Here is an 8,294-nt window from a genome sequence, read left to right as displayed (position 1 = left end):
GAAACTTGTTCTATATACCAGGCTGGGCTTGAACTCACAGGGATCTGCCTGATTCTGCCTCCCAAGTGCTGTGTCTAAACGCGTGCACCACTACCACCCAGCTTTTATTTTTGAAAAAATTTTTAAAAATTAGTTCAATTTGTCTTTATGTCACCTGAAGAGGCCAGAAGAAGTAACTGGGTCCTCTGCAGCTGGGCAAGCTGCCGTGAGCTACCTTATGTGGAGGCTGTGAAGCAAATAGGTTCTGTGGAATAGCCGCAAGTACCCTGAATCACCGAGACGCTTCTTTAGCCCTCTCAGGTTTCACTTTTAACTGCTATAAGGAATTTTGGGAAATCCGAGAATGTAGTTCAATAGTTGCAAACTCGCTAAGCATATGTGAGACCAAAGACTTTATCCCCATTGCCACAAAAAAAGTTTTTTTTCCCCTTTTGAGACAAGACCTCATTTAGCCCAGGATGGTCATATACTCTCTAGCCAAGGATACCTTTGAACTTCTGATTCTCCCACTTGGCACTTCCTACATGCTTTAAATACAGGCAGTGACAACAGTTAGGTTTTATATGGTGTTGGGCTTGAACTCACAGCTTCATGAACGCTAGACAAGTACTATACCAACTAAACCACATCCCCAGCCCAATTAATTTTTTATTGTTTTGAGATGGGGAGGGTCTATGTTCCTCAGGCTGGCCTGAGACTCCTGGGTTCAAGGGATCCTTTCGTTTCAACCTTCAAAACAGCAGGGGTTTAGGTGTGTATCATGGAGCGCTCCGTGTGTATTGTCATTTTATCAGGAACACTGTTTTCTCCTAGCAGATCATTGCATCCACACTGAGGCCTTTCCTGACTTGACTCGCTCCAAATAGGGAATCCACAATAGACCAAAGGAACGATTCTACTCAAAGACAGCTTGGTGAACCACTGAGTTTTTATTGGGGTTACTTACAGGAGCAGGAACAATTCAGAGACAGCTGTGAGACCAGAGCAACACCCCAGTATGGTTGAGAACTCCAGAGCGCTGCCACATGAGACCTCTTGGCAGGACTTGTAGGCAGTGCTATAGGTGGGTCAGGGCCCTTTCCTCTGCAGCAGTAGGTGTTATAGTGGCCTTGGAGTAGCAACCTTGGTGAAACTTGTTCAATTTCACCTTTCCCAGACTTTTCTTACCTCTTTCCTGGAGGGAGGAAATGGCCGTACAACAGGGGGATTATTTCTATACTCTCAGTCCCTGTAACATCTACATATGATTCACTCACTAAGATCCCCATGTTCTTTGTTGTTTGGTTTTTATTTTTATTTCATGTATACAGGTGTTTTGTCTGCATGCATATCTGTGCATCTTGTGTGTACCTGGTGCCCAGAGAGGCCACAAGAAAGCACTGGATTCTCTGGAACTGGGTGTAGAGATGAGCTGACCTGTGGGTGTTGGGAAATAAATTTGGGTCTTCTAGAAAAGCAGAATGTCTTTGTCTTTTTGTGCAGTGTGTGTGTGTGTGTGTGTGTGTGTGTGTGTGTTTAGGTTGTAGGACACCTTTTAGTAGTTTTCTATTTCTACCATATGGACCATGGGATTGAACTCAGGTCCCCAGACTTAGCAGTAAGCACCTTTACTCACCAAGGCATTGTGGTGGACCCTACTTTTAGTTAAAAATAATCCTTTTGTATGTGATAGGATTGTAGCTTTAATTTTTTTTAAGGTCATTTTTAATGATGCTTCTTAAATGCTTTAACCTCCCTTTGAGCCCACCACCCACCAGAGGTAGTGGGAAAGAAAGGATATGGGGGAAATAGACCTATTTAGAAAGGTTCTTTGGGGCAACTCTGTGTTGTCTGAAAATCGGCAGTTCAGTTCATAGGTTAGCATCGACAGCTTGATCTACTCGCAAACACTTCACAGATACATCAGCAGTCTAGTGCAGTAGACTCAGGTTAGTGACAGTGGTGACATGACCTAGCCGAGTCAGCCAGGCCTCAGCCTTGGCACAAGTCAGCAGGAGGGACCAGAGGGATGCCAGGAGAAGTTCTCAGGCTGCATTTCCCTCAGGGAAGCAAAGATCAATGAAGAGACCCACAAGTGTTCCACAGCAAGCTCTACAAGCAAGCCTAGCTCAGCCTCTCTCACTATCCAGAGAGTCCTATTTATACTCTCCAAATAGCACATGTCCTCCACAGGTCTTGTCTCAACATATGTCTTGCCTTAGCTGACATCACTCTGCCAATCAACCCAACTTTGCAGAAGCAGCAAGAAACTGCAGCACACCACCAGAAGTTCTTTGGTGCTTCTCTCTATGGAGCCCCAACAAATGGAGCTCAACTCTGTAATGTAAGGTGGACCAAGACATGTGTGCCATTAGCAAAGAATTCATCATCACATGTCCTTTCCCGAGCTTGCTTTAGCAGAACATCCTCTCTCCTGTGTCTGCTTCAGTGAAACATTCCTTCGTGAGTCTGTCTTAGTTTTTCATGTGTGTCTACTTCAGCTAAACATTCTTTCATGTGTTTGCCCCAGCAAAACATCATCCAACTTATTTTCCAAAGAACCCTTAAGTTTCCACCTCACAGGGTCTTTTTTTTTTCCTTAAGATTTATTTATTATTATATATGTAATTCACTGTAGCTGTCTTCAGACATACCAGAAGAGGGCATCAGATCTCATTATGGATGGTTGTGAGCCACCATGTGGTTGCTGGTATTTGAACTCAGGACCTTCAGAAGAGCAGTCAGTGCTCTTAACCACTGAGTCATCTCTCTAGCCCAACCTCACAGGGTCTTACTGTGTAGCTCTGCCTGATCTGGAACTCTATGTAGACTTGGTTGGCCTCAAACTCAAAAGAGATCTGCCTGCCAAAGCCTCTAGATGTGAGCAACCCTGCCCAGCTCCTTTTAGTATTCTGTTGTTTGTTTATTTGTTTGTTTTCTAGTGTATATTCATTGTTTCATAAGGACATTTTCAGGTTGGCATATGCTCAAAGCTCTATCAAATGCTCATACCCTACCCCCTCATCTTGCATACCCAGTACCCTTCCAGGTAGTTCCCTTTGAAACCTAAGCAGTTTTTCTTCTAAGCAGTTTTTCTTCTATTTTCATGTATAAACTGTGCTAGTTGATCTTTGGTCACCGTGACTGGATTAACTGAAAGGTAAGCCAATAGAATTTTTGTGAGGATTTTTCTTGATCATATTGTTTTGAGTGGGAAGACACACAGCAAATGTGGGTGGCAAAGTTTGGTGGCAGCCTAGAGAAAGGATCCAGAAGGAGAAGGTTTTTGCTTCTTCTTTTCCTGCTTGCCTTCACTCTTGTTGGTAAGTTCGTTTATCCTGTTTTTGCCTCTTAAAATACTTTACTGATGTTAAGACCCAGTTTTGGGCTTCCAACATGGATTGAAGACAGAAGCTCTTCAGGAATCCTCCTGGCCTTTAGCACCAGGCTGCGATGGTATATGTGCTGAAACACATAGCCTGGCATAGTGGGTCTTTTCAGTGTAATATATTATTATTAAGCTACCCAGACTTTCTCATGTAACCTAACCTAATAAACCTTCTGATTTAATTATTTATATTTTTACTTTTTATTCATGTGGATGTGTTCGTGTGACTGTAGGCAAGCACTTGCCTAGTGCCAAAAGAGGCTCAAAAGTGTATCAGGTCCCCTGGAGCTAGAGTTATAGGTGGGTTGTATCAGGTCCCCTGGAGCTAGAGTTATAGGTGGGTGTGAGCTGAAAAACAAACGTGAGTCCTCCATAAGAGCAGCAAGCACTCTTAACTGTCGAGACATTTCTCCAGAGCCCTTTTAATATATATTCATTCTATCAGTTCTGTTTCAGTCAAGACCCTAGCTAATACATAGCCATACATAACTTTATGTATCTATATCTATATCTAGCCCTGACAGGCCTGGGACTCACTCTGTAGACCAGGTTGGCCTCAGATTTGGAGATCTGTCTGCCTCTGCCTCCTGAGTGCTGGGATTAAAGGTGTGTGCCACCATCGCTCAGTTATTTATTTTATGTGTATGAGTGCCTGATGTGTGCATGTGCCCCATGTGCATGCAGTGCTCACAGAGGCCAGAAGAGGAAGTCAGAACCCCTGGAACTAGAGTTAGAAAGTTGCGAGCCACAGTGTGGGTTCTGGGAAGCAAACCTTGTCCTCTGCAAGAGCAGGAATTGCTCTTGCTTACTGAACTATATCTCCACTCTCCATTTTTTAAAATTAAACATTGTATTTCTGTTTTTGAGAATGATCTGCTTATTTTATTACCTCACTTAAAAGTAACTAAATTTGCCATTTGATAATCTCATGTAGGTACACAATACATTCTGATTATTGTCGCCCCCACTCTGTTTAAACTCCTTGTCACCTTCATCCCCCACCCCTACAGATATGTTTCCCATGTTCATTTTGATTGTGTGTGTGTGTGTGTGTGTGACTATTGTGTGTGACTATAGAGTTTACCCAGGGCAGTCTGAGTTATCATGGGTGTAGCACTATCCATTGGAGCCTGGTGGGCTGACCATGAGTATATAACTGAGCCAGTTCTCTCAGAATCCATGAGTAGCATGAAGTTCAGCAGGGATAGGTAGGACCCTATCAGGGTCCTCTCTCATCCATGACTGAGTATTGACAAGTCAGACTTGTACCTGACTGGCACAGACAGCTACAGCTGCTGGGAGATTATGACTGCCATGTCATTACTTTCTGTGCTTCTTTTCAGACAGGGTCTCACTATCTAGCCCTGGCTGACATGAAACGGATGGAGAGCTGCCTCCCAAACCTAGGGTTAAAGGTGTATACCACTAAAAGGCCATATTTCTTTTTATGTTTGTTTTTTGTTTTGTTTTTTTGAGACAGGGTTTCTCTGTGTAGCCCTGGAACTCACTCTGTAGACCAGGCTGGTCTTGAACTCAGAAATCTGCCTGCCTCAAGCCCGTATTTCTGGATTAAGCTGTTAATTTTTTTGTTATTTAGAGGTTTGGTTTTGTTTGTTTGTTCTTTGTTTCTTTTTTGAGGAAGGGTTTCTCTGTGTAGACTAGGCTGGCCTCAAACTCAAGAGTTTCACCTGCCTCAACTTCCTGAGTGCTGGTATTAAAGATGTATGGCACCACTGCTTGGCTCCAATTTTTTGAGTTCTTTATATATTCTAGATCTTAGTCCTTGGTTAGATGGTTAGATCAACAGTGATTAAAGGTTTTCTCCTATTCGATAACTTTGTCTTCACTTTTTTTTTTTTTTTTTTTTTTTTTTTTTTACTGTTTAAGAGCTCTTCAATGTCATGATGTCTCATTTGTCAATTATTTTGCAGAACAACTGGAGTCCTGTTCATGAAGTCCTTTTTGTTTTGTTTTGTTTTGTTTTTCGAGGCAGAGTTTCTCTGTACAGCCCTGGCTGTCCTGGAACTCACTCTGTAGACCAGGCTGGACTCAAACTCAGAAGTCCACCTGCCTCTGCCTCCCAAGTGCTGGGATTAAAGGTATGCACCACCACTGCCTGGACATAAAGCCCATACCCTGAAGTGTGTTGCTTACTTTTATCTTGAATACATTCAGAGTTTATGATCTTACGTTAAAATCTTTGATTTACTGAGGATGGAAAGCAGAAGCTAAGAACACCTGCAGAGGACCCAGGTTCAGTTCCCAGCATCCACATGGTGGCTCAGAACTATACCTCCAGTTTCAGGGGATCCAGGGCCCTCTTCTGACCTCTGTGGGTACCAGACAAGCAGGTGGTGCACATCCATACCCACAGGCAGAATACTCATACTCACAAAATGAATAGAGTAATTATTTAAAAAATCTTTTGAGCATGTACAGTTGATTTTTGTACAGAAAGAAAAAGAGTGTTCACTTTCAGTTTTCTATGTGAAGTCACCTAGTTTTCCAAGTATTATTTATTGAAAATGTCTTTTCTCCAATATATGTTTTTGGTACCTTGGGGAAAAATCAGGTACCTGTAGCTGTGTAGGTTTAAATTTAGATCCTCTTAAAACTGCTTTATTAGATTTATTTTGTGTTTATGTGTATGGGCAGGCACTAAAGCACGTGTGGAGGCCACAGAACATCTTGCAGAAGTTGACTCTCTCCTTGATCTCTGGGTATGACACCATCTAGGTTCTAGGGATCAAACTTGGGTCATTAGGCTTGACAGCAAGGGCCCTTCCCTGCTGCTCACCAAGTCGCCTATTCTGTCCCATGGATCTCTGTGTGTATGTCTCTGCCAGTACCATGATGCTTGAGATCAGGTGTGGTGGTTATTCCTTTCATTCAGAAATGCTGTGGGTATCTGCTCTCTATTTTGCTTTCATATTCATATTAAAATATCTTTGTGAAGAATGTCTTTGACATTGTAGTGAGACGAGCATTGAATCTATAGATTGCTTGGGTAGTACAGCTGTTTCCACAGGATTGGTTCTGCAGAGCCGTGAGATGAAAAGGTCCTTCTGCCTGCTTCAGTTTCTTTCTTCCCTGATTTAGAGTTCATTATAGAGGCATTTTATTTCCTTGGGTAGATTTATTCCAAGTTCCTGCTTCATTTTTTGAGGTGATTGTGAATGGGTTTGTTTTCCTGATTTATTTCTAAGCATGGTTTTTACAGGCAATAAAGGGAGGTAACTGATTTTTGTATGTTACATTTGTATTCTGTCACCTTGAAGAACATGATCAGTCCAAGACTTTTCTTATGGAGTCTTTAGTGTCCTTTAGGAGTATGTAATAAGGATTCCTGGAGTTCTTTCTTTTCTATTTGTATATCTTTTATTTTCTTCTCCTATTGTATTGGCAGAGATTTAAAGCACTGTTTTGAGTAAGAGTAAAAAGAGTGAAAAGCTGCTCCTGATTTTAGGAACCTTGTTTTCAATTTCTCCCTATCTAGTATAATTTGGCCATAGGTTAGCCATATGAAGCCTTGCAATGTTAAAATAGAATCCATCAAACCTATCTTAGCTCTCTCCTGTGGAGACTCTCTCAGCCTTTCCTTCTAGACCACCTCCATTGCTTTGTGTCAGCCACTGACACCTAGAAACACTTTTCTACCAGGGTCCCTCCACACAGGGTTGGAACTCAGTAAAGGATTTTCACTATTCTTCCTGTTCTCCATTATGGGCTCCCCTGTTTCATGCCCAGCCCTTCTTACAATTGCCACACCTCCATACCAGCTCCATCCACAGAAGACCTCACTCTTTCATACAGACCCAGGGTCCTCCTAGCCTCTTTATCCTTGTCTTTCCAGACATACTCTTTATCCTCCTGCAGCCTACTTTCAGGAGCCCTTCCCACCCACTCCTTAACTCCCTGAGGAGTTTGCCTCTTGGTGTAGACTGGATCTCCCCTACCTCTCTCCCAAAGCTCCTCTCAGACGTTTCTCTTAGCCCTTCTCTATTCCTCTCTGACATCCACCCACTGCTCAGAACCCCTCTCTCTCTCTCTCTCTCTCTCTCTCTCTCTCTCTTTCTCTCTCTCTCTCTCTCTGCCTCTCTCTCCCTCTCTCCCTCTTCCTCCCTCCCTCCCCTTCTCCCTTCCTCCCTCCCTCCTTCTCCTTCTCCCTCCCTCCCCTCTCCCTCTCTCTTTCTTCCTCCCTCTCCCTCTCTCTCCTTTCCTCCCTCCCTCCCTTGCTTCTTTCCTTTGTCCCTCTTCCTTTTTCTCCTCCTTCTGCTGGAGACAGCCCAGGCTGTTCTTTCTGCTTCTCTTTTGAAGGTCACCTGGGGAAGAGTGTCAGCAGGGTCAAGACTTGGTCTTGTGAGATATTTAGGGTTGCTGTTTAATAATAAAATGTTTACCTGTCTTAAGTCTAAGCCATTTTGTCTCGGAAGCTGATCTGCCTGTTTGAGTTCCTCTGAGGTCAGCAAACTGCAGTCTGTGGTGTTTAACACATAGTAAAACAGTGAAGGATTAAGTAGTCTTTGCTCTATCTATCTCTGCAGGAACTGCGAAGTTCTAACTTCAAGCCTGCTATTTGAAGTCACAGGGAGAAAAAGGGACACTTTGAAAAGTGATTTTATTGTTGTTCTTCCTATGGAGTTGCAAACCCCTTCAGCTCCTTCAGTCCTTCCCCTCACTCCTCTATTGGTGTCCCCGTATTCAGTCTTATGGTTGGCTGCAAGCATCCATATCTGTATTGGTAAGTCTCTGGCAGAGCAACCCCATAGGAAGAGCAATAAGACCTGTTCCCCCAGAGCTCCCAGGGACTAAACCACCAATCAAAGAATACACATGGAGGGACCCATGGCTCCAGCTGCATATGTAGCAGAGAATTGCCTTATCTGGCATCAATGGAAGGAGAGGCCCTAGGTCCTGTGAAGGCTTG

Source organism: Mastomys coucha, unplaced genomic scaffold (genome assembly GCF_008632895.1).
Source record: "Mastomys coucha isolate ucsf_1 unplaced genomic scaffold, UCSF_Mcou_1 pScaffold22, whole genome shotgun sequence".
Lineage (NCBI taxonomy): Eukaryota > Metazoa > Chordata > Mammalia > Rodentia > Muridae > Mastomys > Mastomys coucha.
This window is presented reverse-complemented; position numbering follows the sequence as displayed.